This window comes from Lathamus discolor, chromosome 1 (genome assembly GCF_037157495.1).
Source record: "Lathamus discolor isolate bLatDis1 chromosome 1, bLatDis1.hap1, whole genome shotgun sequence".
Taxonomy (NCBI): Eukaryota; Metazoa; Chordata; class Aves; order Psittaciformes; family Psittacidae; genus Lathamus; species Lathamus discolor.
In genome coordinates, this window is record NC_088884.1 from 135,151,101 (window position 1) to 135,164,465 (window position 13,365).

The 13,365-nt window shown below is 39.2% G+C and overlaps 1 protein-coding gene across 3 annotated transcripts in view; it reads left to right on the forward strand.

The window, feature by feature from the left end:
- SGCZ (sarcoglycan zeta) overlaps window positions 1-13,365 on the forward strand; it is a 321,303-nt gene that overhangs the window by 172,835 nt on the left and 135,103 nt on the right. Inside the window, exon 1 of one of the 3 annotated variants that reach the window (XM_065665256.1) lies at window positions 3,763-3,799. The exons of the other annotated variants lie outside the window; for them this stretch is intronic. The gene's annotated coding sequence lies outside the window, so the exon portion shown is untranslated. Of the gene's footprint in view, window positions 1-3,762; window positions 3,800-13,365 lie in introns of those variants that run through there. 3 annotated transcript variants of the gene reach the window in all.

The window sequence follows — 13,365 nt, forward strand, 5'->3', positions numbered from 1 at the left end:
CCTTTCTTTCCTTTTCCTTTTGCCCTCAACAACTTGCTGATGACCGATTATGCAAGTGTAGTCTCATATGCATTGCAAATGCATCAGTCCAAAAACTTTCATGTCCCAACAGATGGATTGTTTCATCTTCACTGAGAACTGAAACGTTTGATCCTCTACATGCATGCAAATAGCTTCTGAATTATAAATACAATCATAAAAAGGATTCCAGTTGACTTCATAGGACATGAGATAAATTTCCGGGTTGTGATCTGTGTTTGAGGACAATTTATAGTTTGTTCTGTTCCATCATGTGTTTAACATGATACAGTTAACAGCGAAGAACCTCTTCCTTTTAATATTTTTAATCTATTATTTGTTTTTCTCATACTACATCTATTTTCCTTACGAAAATACAGTAAAAATTGCACTACCGAAATGTGGCTATTAAATCTCAGATTAATCTGACTGGTGGTCATAGAGGATGCTAATAGTAACGCAATTCAGCAATTTCATGACACTTGTAACTGAAAGTAAACAACCCAAGAAATATGTATTTGTTGAACATGTCAAAGCTGTAGAGGTTGTAGGCTGTTAGGGATCTTTTCTTTCTGGTTAAGTCTGTGAAAATTATACAGAGGAAGTATTTTTCATTTGAATCAAGATAGAAGAACTAAGTCTGCCTTGAAAAAATATACTTGTTACTGCTTCTTCTTTTAAATCAAGATACACCAAAGATGCTATGCCTTGAAAAATATGTATGAAAGGGTATGTTTTAGACGCTTCAAAACTGATTTGATGACTTTTCTCTCAGTTTTACGTTTTTTCTTTAGTGAGTTGTTAGACACAGAGTCCTTACTTAGAGTTTCAACGAGTGTCAGTTTCACTGTAAAATAAATTTTATGTTTCTTCTGATCAGTAGAACAAAATGCCTTCATTGCAGATAGTGAAGATTGCGTATTTGAGATTTGGGATTGCCTTACTGCATTTTTTTCCTCCTCTTTTTTCTCCCTCTATACCTCTGATTTTCACAGTATATCTTTTTTCTTCTTGCATTCAGGAAACCTCTGTATGCAGAAAATATAGTTAGAAATTACTATGACAGTATTTAGTCTGACCTCGTGAAAAGCTGTTTCTTTCATAGTAATTGAAAGAAAAATTAGGAAAAAAAATAGATGTGACTAAACCGTGACTGTAGTCACAGTTGAAGGATGATGATAGATCAAAGGAAATGTGTGGTAGTTCACATTGAGGAAAGAATATGCAAAGAATAAAATTTCCAAGACATTTTTCTCCATGAAATGCCGAGTTGAGTTAGTCAGTTGTTGTCTTCCTCTGCCCATCCCAGCCTTCTCTTTTTTCATTCCCAAGCCTCTCAGCATATGAAATGAGATACTTGTCCCTTAAGGTGGAGAGAGAAATGCCTCTGCTTTTTTCCTTCTGCAGATACTATACCAAGTTCTGTCTACACTAGCAGGAGTGGTTTGCCCATAAAACCTCTGCCTTTAAATCTCTCCTGTTTTCTTACTTTGATCTAAGGGTCTGTGCTCACAGACGTATTTTTGTACTTTTGGTTTTATCATTACACAACCCAATTTTCTCGCTAAAACTGACACTTATCCTGAATCTATGTTCTCTGGATAGATTATGCTGCATCTGCTTAACTGAATTCATCAGTCAAAGCCTGTCACTACTGTCTGGAGAGTTACCATATCCCAAATCATCTTGACTGTTTTCAGCCTGTTATCAGCCCAGTTTTCAGGACATTCTTTCCTTTATATTCCATCATAGATCTAAACAAGGATCCTGCACACCTTCTCCTGGGAGTGATGAGAAGTATGAGTAAATAAATGTATGAAAGCATTGATGTGAAAAATTTACTGCATACTTAATTGTACCACAAAACACCTTATGTAGGTATTCTCAGAATTTCCTTACTTTCTGCACACTGAGAATTTATGCTTGTTCCATAACTACTACTTCTGCCACAAAAATCTTCCTCTCCTCCCTTCCTCTTCCCTCATTTCCCCCATGTTAGTTACTAAGGCTAGTAACTAGCTAGCCTTAGTTTTCTTAACTTGTTTTCTTGCAATCCAATAAAACTTTGCCAGGGTCTATTGCTAGTCAAGACTAATTTTATCATAATTCTGAAACAGTCAAGGCAAAACACTTGCTTAGGTCTGAAGTGTACATTCGTTTCACACATTAATGAAATCAGCAATAAATGTTGAAGTTGAGATCATGTGTCAAATACAATGATTCTGTTTGGCTTCAAGGGCATTGTCAGGACAAATCATGCTGCTTTCAACAGCTGAAAGGGGCAGTTGCTGAAAATTCGGGTGCACTTCAATCTTCATCCCTTAAAATCTTTTTTTTTTTTTTTTTTATTTTTTTTTTTTACTAAGAGCTGTCTGGGAAAATACGCAGCAGTTAGACTTCTGTAAGATAGTGTTTGAAAACAGCATTCTTATTTCCTTGGTCTAGAAATATACTCAGCAAAATATAGTAAATACAGTAAAAATGGGGGAAATGATCTGCAAAAAAATAATAAGAGCATAAGTTCACATGTATTCTCCTGTGTCTTTGATTTTTCTTTAGTTGTGTAGCTTAGATATTTGCAGCGTATAAAGTGGGCTTAAAAGAGCTTTAAATGTATTTTGTACAAGTATTTCTTCAACAAAGATGAGACAAAAATCCTATTCAGTACCTTGTGAAGACACATACTGTGTGTAATAGTCTCCGCATGAAAATATTAAAAGAATTATAGACAGAGTGACAGGAAGAGTTTTCCAAAAGCCACCTGTTTCACCCTCTGCTGAAATATGGCTTAAACTGTACATCGTTCTTGAGTTGTGTGTCCAGAACTTCTTAAAAACCTTTACAGATGGATATTGCACAAGCATGCAAAATGTTTGTGGTCCAATCCTTAGAGTCAAAATATTCAGCTAATACCCACCTGATTCTCCGTTTCTTTATTTTAAGTTCACTGTTTATTGTAGAATTATAAGTAGGCATGAAGAAAGTGTTTTCCTACTTAAAGATTATTACTGTATGTCTCCCTAATTTCTCCAGTCTGAACATCATCATTAAGTTTAGCCCTTCCTTGTAGGTCTTTTAATTATTATTTAATGCTTATTTGCATTGTCCATTGTTTCATTCTTATCCTGTTACTGTTTTTTTTTCATTACTTTGCATGTCATTGATCTCACAGACATCTTCCAGCTTCCTAGAAATAATTTGTTTGATTTTTCTATTCTGGTATATAGCTCATGGTATTTTTTTAGAGTTCAAGGTAAGTTGATCTTTACTACCACTATTTTGCCTTTTAAAAGATAAATACCAATTCTGCCTTTCTGGTTTTCACCTTTACAGTTTGCTTTCATCCATCCTTTACAGGCTCTCATAGACTTTGTGCAAGCAATTCAGAAAAGCATTGAAATGGGATGCAGCAAGTGAAGGGGAAAAAAAATACGTTGAACCATAGGATATCTTGGTGTAACCTAAATCAATTCCTTCAGCTAGGAGCTGAGGGTGTCTGCATGAGCTGGTTACTGACCTTGAAACCTTTAGCTTTTTTAAGTGGCACAAGAAGCAGAAGAACACAGGAAGTCTCTGTGTTTTGAAAGCATTCTGTCAGTGCATGTGCACTTGGGACTTGCTGTGGGACTTGCTTGTGCTGCAGATCACACATTGATTGAGACCTTTCTGTTCCTTTTAGAGACTGTTGCTGCACTTTGAACAGATCTTCTGATTTAATTTCATCCAAAAGGAATCCCCTTCACATACAGAAAAACTGCCCCACAGTCTGAGCCAACATGGAGTAAGTGGGGAAATGAGGGATTGCTGCACTCTACTGCTCTGTGTCACTGTTGTAGCCACATTTTAGCTAATAATTTATCGCTTGCAGATTTTGGGTACCTCAGGGTAAAGTTCATTTTACTCAGCTGACTTGAATATACCTAGTTTATACAAGTATTCATAAATGCATTCATTCTTCCCCTTCAGGATCTTAATCCTTTATCACTGGTGAACCAATTAAAACAGAGAACCAATTTATGTTGACCTTTAGACTAAAGAAGAAAATTAAAAAGGGGAAAAAAAACCCCACCAAAAATGTCAATATACTTCAGTATCTATCAGAAGCCTTTCTTCTCCTTTGGGTAAATTGGTTCATTAAGAAGCTACCATTTCACTGTAATTCCTTTTTCACCTTAGGCAAGTCTCTCAGGAAATCTTCACTAAGAGTCCTTTTACTGAAGTTTGCCTTCTTCAAATACATTGCTTTTAGTTGGAGTTATTTTCCTTCTAATCTAACTTTCAAGAATTCTGTCCTTTTGTTACCAATCTCAACTACATTACCACTTAATCTTCACATTCTTATCTGTTTCTTCTCTGTTAATTAGAGGAAAATGTGAAGCAGCCCCTACCCTCATTACTCTTTTCATGAAAGCTTTTCAGAGGCTTCCTCTTCAGCCTGTGTCCTGCTGCATTCACAAAATATATTAGTCAGTAACCTATGTTATCACTGAGGTCTGTACCCTGGTTTACTTTTCATAAACACATCATCTATCTGATCCTCCCGGTCTGACAGGGAAATCCCAAAGTGGCAATGTTTTTTTTGTTTGTGTCTTCTTTGGGTTGCTGGGTTTGTTTTTGTGTGTGTGTGTTTTATGTGTGGTTTGGTGGGGGTTTTTTTGTTGTTGTTGTTTGGTTTGGTTTGGTTTTTTGTTTGTTTGTGGGTTTGTTGTTTTTTTGTGTGTGTATGTTGTTTTTTTTTTGGGGGGTGGTGTTTTTTGTGTGTTTTTTTTTTTAATTTATAACCATCTTTCTTAGTAATTTAGCAGCTCTTTCTCTGTTTTGATCTGAACCTTAGAACAAGTGTATTAATCCATGCTCCCTTACCGCTCTTCCACAACAAACATGAATTTGAACTCTTCCATCTCTCTCTCTCCCAAGATTGTTTATTATTACTGTAATTACAAATGAGCTGCATGAAGTAATAATCAGATGGCTGGTGATTCTTGATTCTAGTCAGACTCACGATTCTAAGATATACATCCTAAGGATGTATAGCTTCTTTTTTGCTAGCACTGATATGGGTTGTTTAGTTGCTATTGGGGATTGGATCATCAGCTGCTTCCCTAATCAGCTGCTTCTCTGGAGGGTGTCTAGTTCATCCCCCATGTCTGGTACTTCCGAATTCCTTTCCAGCTGGTCAACTACTTTTTCACTGGAGGCTCTCATGCTTACCATGATATTGTTATCCTTTTGGATTATAAGGGCATTGAGCTGCCCCACTTTGCTTATGGCTCTTTTACCAGTTTCCTAGGGAATATTTGCAGGATTCTTTCATTCCTGTTTCCTGCATTTAAAAGTGTGGAAGTCTGTGTTCCCTGGCTTGAGCATAGAGCCTGGACTGAAAAATTCCCCTCCTGGGTTCCTGTGTGGACACAACTCCAGGTAGCCACTCTGCATCCAGGCTTCACGCTCATAACTGTAGTCTGAAACAGATTTGATGGCAGAGAGATTACTGATGCTGTGCTTTTAATGGGCTGAACTGTGATACTAAGCCATGCTTTCTAAAACTTCCTTTTCCAATCAGTCTTAAATTGCCCTGTTACAAAAGTCAGTGAGACACTGAACTGTTGACTCACAAATACATACCTTTCATTGTCCTTCAGCGGTCAGGAGTTTAGCCATACCATAGGAAGTTTGTGATACGTGATAACACACTATCATCCCTCAAAATGATGCAATAATTTTTTTTTTTTTTATATTTCTCTTGAAATTATCCCCTTTACAAGACTTCTTCCATTTGCCAACATAACTGATACGTTCTCAAAGTCCTGTCATGCTGAGCTCTGCAAGGAGATTAGGTAGTTGCCCTGATCATTGTGGGGTTTAACACTCTGTAAAAAAGTGAAAGTTCTGATTTTTAATTCCTTTGGACTGCAGAGAGGGAACTTGAAGCCATCAGTTAGGAGATGAGTGTTCTATTAAGAAGGCTGTTAGATAAAAAAGGGAGTTATTTTCAAGCAACTTTGTGGCATTTCTTACACTTTCATTTCCTTTGCCCTGATAGAAAGATGGATCTGTGCAGCAAGCTGCTTCATTCTTAGCCCCATTTAATTTTTTGAGTGTATCAATAGAGTGAGGTGTTGCTTGTTGCAAGATGTGTGGTAGCTGTTTTGAAAAACATGCAATGTTTATACTGGAATACTAAGTAACATGCATAAACATAGATACTCTAAAGACTTAGATAGTCACACCTCTTGAAAAGTAAAATTCTGCAATTACCAGGTTTTGATAAACCCTTTCCTCACATTAATCGTTTTCGATTTTGACAGTAATGGGTTCCCTAGACTGTCTTGAAAATTGATTTCTTTAATGCTTTTTTGCTACAGTGTGATCAAGGAAGCAGTGTTAATAGCTCCTACTTAATGATACTTGTTTTGTTATAAGAAAAGTATGTTTTGCTGAATAGAAGTGCCAGTCCAGGGAGTTACTGAAGGATGTTTTTGACTGTAGGTACTTCAGTACCTCTGTGTAATGTCTTATGAGATTATTGTAAGTTAAGTCTTCCTCTGTAACAAATACAGTCATATTATAAGAAAATATTTAGGAAGATACATGTGCCTTGTTACACAAGTGTAAAATATTAAGAAAACACAGGATATGAAAGCACCTTTTGGATCATTTTGCCTAGTAGTTATCATAAGCAACCCTGAAATGAATGAATCCTCCTGAAATTGATAAATTGTACCTTCAAACTTTTTTTATGGCTTCCCTAGTATTCACCTGCTGTACCAGAATCCTATTTCTTTAGATTTTGCAATCTAAATCAGGGAATATTTTAAACCTAGAACTCAAATCTGAAGACGAGAGTCCTAACTTGCAAGGTTTATCTTAAAATGGTCTTTGGTCTCTCTAATGGAGCAGCATGGATTTTCTGGTAACATTTAAAGGTCGCTTGAGACGCGAAATCTTGGTGTTAAGGGTACTGATGGTAAATTACTTAATTTTTTTTCTAATGATTTAAATTATTTATACAAACTGGACTGTTACTGAGAAGACAGCAATCATTAAAGTAATGTAATTTTAACAGTCATCAACAGATTCTACTTGTCTGAGGCTAAGGAAGAAAAAAAAGTTGGCTCTATCAGATACAGGGTAAGTGGTCTAATGAGTACATAAAGAAAGCTATTTTTCAGCCAGTTTGTGGAATCCAATCTTTAAATTAACTTTTATGATAACAATTATCTGATTCTAGGTGTATCATATATCAGTAACAGAAAAAATATTGCAAAATACCCAGATATGCTGGAATAAACAACTCAGTTATTTTTTCTCTGTGTAGCTGTGGTGTTCATAAGCTGTTGTTTATTTGTTCTGTTTATTTTTTTTTTAATTCTTCTTAGAGCAATGTGGATGAAATAAAGGCAGATTAGGAGCAAAAGGAAGCATTAAGATGGAAAATTATGTACAAGGAAAGACAATGAACTGTGCTTAGTAATGTGTCTAAAGAAGAAACAGTAGCAATTGCATTATAGCATTGGAGGTTCAGGGTATGTATGAAGAAAGTACTTTGAGCTATAAAGATAATTTAGGCAGTATAGTAGGTTGTCTAAAGAAGATACTGAATCTGCCTTCAGGGAATAGAACAAGAGAAACTCAAGTCATTATGTCAGGAGTAGTAAAGGTATAGCTGATTTTGCCGTAGTGCAGGCCAATAGTAGAACCTCTTAACTTGAATTCAAGCAATTCAAGACATGCTTTATCATTTTTTAATAGAAATAAATGCTGCTGGAAAGATTGCTAATGCTTGTTTAGTGCTTTCTTTCTTTGCTGCCCCAACTTTTCCAGCCTTGTAATGCCCAGTCCTGAATTGCTTGGAAAGCATAGTAGAAATGTGAGGTGAAATTCGAGTTAAACATGTACCAGAGATTGGTGAATATTTTTTATTTTTTTTTTTCAGAGAATAAAATTGAAACAGTAAAAATCTTATTTTCTGTAATAACCTATCTTTTTCTTATAAACTAGAATAGAGAGATTTTGAGGAACCACCTCATTGGATAAGTTTAGGTATCTTACATGATTATTCTCAACTTCTGATTAGCTAGTTTCTAGAACTATTTTTAAGCAGAAATTGGCACAAGCATATAGAGTTTAGTGGCACAAGAGTTGAAATTTTGATTGTGTCAGGCTCATTGGCAGGGCAGATTGCAAACACAAGAAACAACAAATGTAACTGCATCAACACAACATTTTGTGTATGTGATTGAATGAATTACAAGGCATTTTCACCAAAATCATCTTTAAACTTCTAAAAATCTAGGTTATTTAGCATTAATTCAGTATAAGAGCTGGAATAAATGAGAGGAATATGTTCTAAAAACTGTAGAGATTCATAGAGAAACAGCAGAGCTGCTGCTCTAACACCTTAATTAAGTCTTATGTATACACAACAAACAGTAGGATTCTACAGATTTCTTATGGTTTCTTATAGGTAAATGTTTCTTACAGCTTTATCAATAAAGATGACCGCTTTTGTCATAATGGTTTGTTTATTTTCCTCCAGTATCAGTATGCTAGCAATTTGCAGTTTTCCATTGTTCTTTCTGGAGTCAGACAACCACTTAAATAATAAAATACAGGGATAACATGATTAATTTTTAAGCATGGCTAAATTATCTTTAAGATGCTGTGTTGAAATTACAAGCAAGCCTCAAAAGACAGAGAAGCACATTGAATAACCTGTGCAATTTATGTGGACCAAATAAACACATCCACACCCAGTAATTTATTGTTAGTCTAATTAAAAAATCAGCAGTCTTACCAGGACAGTGTTATTAGTCCAGTTACAGTGACACTAACACCTATCATTCAAAGCATGCAATTATTATAGCTTGCTCCCAGTACTGACAAAATTAAAAGCAATATACACAAACTTCTGCTATCCAGACCTCTGGTGTTAGATTTGCCCTGCCTGCAAATGGTAATATGAGACATTATCATTCCTTGCCAACAGCAGCTGGAGTTGATTGTGGGGGATTCTTCCACCTTGTTCTTGGCTCCCACTTCAGTTACTTTTACTTTTTTTTTTTTTTCCTTCATCATTGAATGAAGTCTGTGCTATAGCCAAATGGTGAAATATTCAGCTCATAATAAAATAGATACATTTAAAATTTGTTTTCCAGACCTGAAGTCTATTGACAAAATTACTTGTAACCTTCTGTAATCAATTTGTCTTTATATATAGAAAGAAAGGAAGGAAAGATGATGACTGAAGGAATAATACTTCTGGATTTACAACTTCTTGGTGTTTACATTCAGATGAGGGACAGACCTTCTTTACCTAATTTCTCTGTGTTTTCTGTTTCTTCTCTTTATCTAGTTCCTGGTGTCCTATAACTGACTCAACATAGACCTGAAACCCTTCACTAGCTCTTAATAATTTTGCCAACATTTACAGAGAACAACATTTACCATTGCCTGACTCTGGTACTTCCATTCCACCTGCATGAACTATGGAGCTGTAAGGAGTGTTCCACATTTTCTGACTCATTAAATATTGATTATAAATGGCTGTATTGGATAGAAATTATTTTTTGTTGGTCTGACCACACATTAATAGAATCACAGAATTTTAATGTAAACAGAACATTGACTAAAATGGTAAAGCAGAGAACATGCATCAAAATAAAGAAAGAATTAGTTTCATTTCCAAAAGTTTAAGACATATTAGGTATCACATTGTTCACTTCTATAATGTTTGGTCTAGACTACTGTCCTGGGGTCAGCAGTAGCAGTCACTTTTTCTCCTTCTTAGTAGCCAGTGCAGTGCTGTGGTTTTGACTTTTGGCCTGGGAACACCACTGATAACACCGATGTTTTTAGTTGGTGCTCAGTAATGTTTACTCTGACCAAGGACTTTCTGAGTCTCGTGTTCTGCCAGGGAGGAAGGGAAGCCGGGAGGAAGAAGAGACAGGATACCTGACCCAAACTAGCCAAAGGGGTATTTCATACCACAGCACGTCATGCCCACTATATAAACTGGGGGCAGTTACCAGGAAGGGCTGGATCACTGCTCTGTCAGGCTGGGTATCGGTCGGCAGGTGGTGAGCAGTTGTATTCTCTTCCCTTATTTCCCTTATCATTATTATTATTGGTGGTAGCAGTAGCAGTTTGTGTTACACCTTAGTTACTGGACTGTTCTTATCTCAGCCCATGGGAGTTACATTCTTCTCCCCATCCTTCCGGGTGCTGGGGAGAGGAAGGGTGGAGAGTGAGAGAGCTGCATGGTTCTTGAGTTACCAGCTGGGCTTAAACCACGACAAGTACATATCCTCTCAGCACATAGTTTCTGTTAGAATTGCACGCATTCAGTGGGTCTGAAAATCTTGTATTTATTGTTTAAATTCCAGAATGTTGGATATCTAGGGGTAGAAGAATTGCATAGTTAGGATCTGTGTTTTTTTGTAATGTATTATGTTTGCTCCAAGAACATGCAATTTATACATTATTGTAAAAAATCCAGTAATATGAAATAAAAAAGTTCTAGGAAGATTGTATCTTAACCTAGATTAATCTATGAGAATACATAGTAGTCTGCCTTTTCCACTTGACAATAAAGGATACATCCATGTCTGAATGAAAAATAACATAAATAACTAGACCAGGGAATAGAATCATAGAATCATAGAATAGTTAGGGTTGGAAAGGACCTCAAGATCATCTAGTTCCACCCCCCCTGCCGTGGGCAGGGACACCTCACACTAAACCATCCCACACAAGGCTTCATCCAACCTGGCCTTAAACACCGCCAGGGATGGAGCACTCGCAACCTCCCTGGGCAACCCATTCCAGTGCCTCACCACCCTAATAGGAAAGAATTTCCTTCTTCTATCCAATTTAAACTTCCCCTGTCTAAGTTTTAACCCGTTCCCCCTCGTCCTGTCACTACAGTCCCTGACGAAAAGTCCCTCCCCAGCATCCCTATAGGTCCCCTTCAGGTACTGGAAGGCTGCTATTAGGTCCCCACACAGCCTTCTCTTCTCCAGGCTGAACAGCCCCAACTTCCTCAGCCTGTCTTCATACGGGAGGTGCTCCAGTCCCCTGATCATCCTCGTGGCCCTCCTCTGGACTTGTTCCAGCAGTTCCATGTCCTTTTTATGTTGAGGACACCAGAACTGCACACAATACTCCAGGTAAGGTCTCACAAGAGCAGAGTAGAGGGGCAGGATCACCTCTTGCAACCTGTTGGTCATGCTCCTTTTGTTGCAGCTCAGGATACGGTTGGCTTTCTGGGCTGCGAGCTCACAATGCCAGCTCATGTTCATTTTCTCATCGACCAGCACCCCCAAGTCCTTCTCTGCAGGGCCGCTCTGAATCCCTTCTTTGCCCAGTCTGTAGCTGTGCCTGGGATTGCTCCGACCCAGGTGTAGGACCTTGCACTTGTCGTGGTTGAACTTCATAAGGTTGGCATCAGCCCACCTCACAAGCGTGTCAAGGTCCCTCTGGATGGCATCCCTTCCCTCCAGCATATCAACCGGACCACACAGCTTGGTGTCATCGGCAAACTTGCTGAGGGCGCACTCAATCCCGCTGTCCATGTCAGCAACGAAGATGTTAAACAAGACCGGTCCCAACACAGATCCCTGAGGGACACCACTCATTACCGGTCTCCAGCCAGACATCGAGCCATTGACCACAACTCTTTGTGTGCGGCCGTCCAGCCAGTTCTTTATCCACCGAGTGGTCCATCCATCAAATTGATATCTGTCCAATTTAGAGAGAAGGATGTGGTGTGGGACAGTGTCAAACGCTTTGCACAAGTCCAGGTAGATGACATCAACTGCTTTACCCTTGTCCATCAGTTCTGTAGCCCCATCATAGAAGGCCACCAAATTGGTCAGGCAGGATTTCCCCTTAGTGAAGCCATGCTGGCTGTCACCAAGCATGTTCACTCACCAAGTGCCTTAGCATGCTGTCCAGGAGAATGTGCTCCAAGATTTTACCAGGCACAGAGGTGAGACTGACTGGTCTGTAATTCCCCGGGTCTTCCATTTTCCCCTTCTTGAAAATGGGGGTTATATTTCCCTTTTTCCAGTCGTCGGGAACTTCACCTGACTGCCGTGATTTTTCAAATTTGATGGCCAGTGGCTTTGCAACTTCATTCGCCAGCTCCTTCAGGACCCGCGGATGGATTCCATCAGGTCCCACGGACTTGTGTGCGTTCAGATTTTGAAGATGGTCTCGAAGCAGATCCTCTCCTACAGTGGGCCCAAGGTCTTCATTCTCATAGTCCCTGCGTCTACTTTCTAAGAACTGGGTGGTGCAGTCAGAGCCTTTGCCAGTGAAGACCAAGGCGAAGAAGTCATTCAGAATCTCAGCCTTCTCCAAATCCTGTGTAGCCAGTTCTCCCGAGAGCTTCCTCAGGGGGCCTATTTTGTCCCTAGTCTGTTTTTTGTTTGCTACGTACCTGTAGAATCCCTTCCTATTATCCTTAACATCCCTGCCTAGGTTTAATTCTAACTGGGCCTTAGCCTTCCTAACCTGGTCCCTAGCTTCCCAGACAGCATCCCTGTACTCTACCCAGGCCGCCTGTCCTTGCTTCCATTTTTTATAAGCCTCTTTTTTCCGTTGTGTTTTCCTCAGCAGCTCCTTATCCATCCAAGGAGGTCTCCTGGCCCTCCTGCTGCACTTCCTTCTAGTTGGGATTCAACACTCCTGGGGTTTCAGCAGGTGATCTTTCAATATCATCCAACAGTCTTGGGCCCCCCTGCCCTCCAGGGCTATATCCCATGGAACCTTACTAAGCAGGCTCCTGAAGAGGCCAAAGTCTGCTCTTTTGAAGTCCAGGGCAGTGAGCTTGCTACATGCTCTTCTCACTGTCCTGGGGATCTCAAATTCGACCATCTCGTGATCGCTGCATCCAAGGCTGCCCTGGAGTACCACATTCTCAACAAGCCCTTCCCTGTTGGTGAGCACAAGGTCAAGCATGGCACCTCTCCTTGTCGGCTCCTCTATTACTTGCAGAAGGAAGTTGTCTTCCACACAATCAAGGAACCTCCTGGATTGCTTGTGCCGTGCAGTGCCATCGTTCCAACAGATGTCAGGGTGGTTGAAATCCCCCATGAGAACAAGGGCCTGCGAGCGTGAGGCTTTTCCTATCTGTCTGTAGAGTGCTTCATCCACAGGTTCTCCTTGATCAGGCGGCCTGTAACAGATACCCACAGTAATGTCTCCCACGGCTGTTTTCCCTTTAACCCTGACACACAAACTCTCTGTTAACTGCTCACCTGTCCCCAGACAGAGTTCCATACTCTCCAGCCTATCCCTAACATAAAGGGCAACTCCCCCTCCCCGCCTGCCAGGCCTATCCTT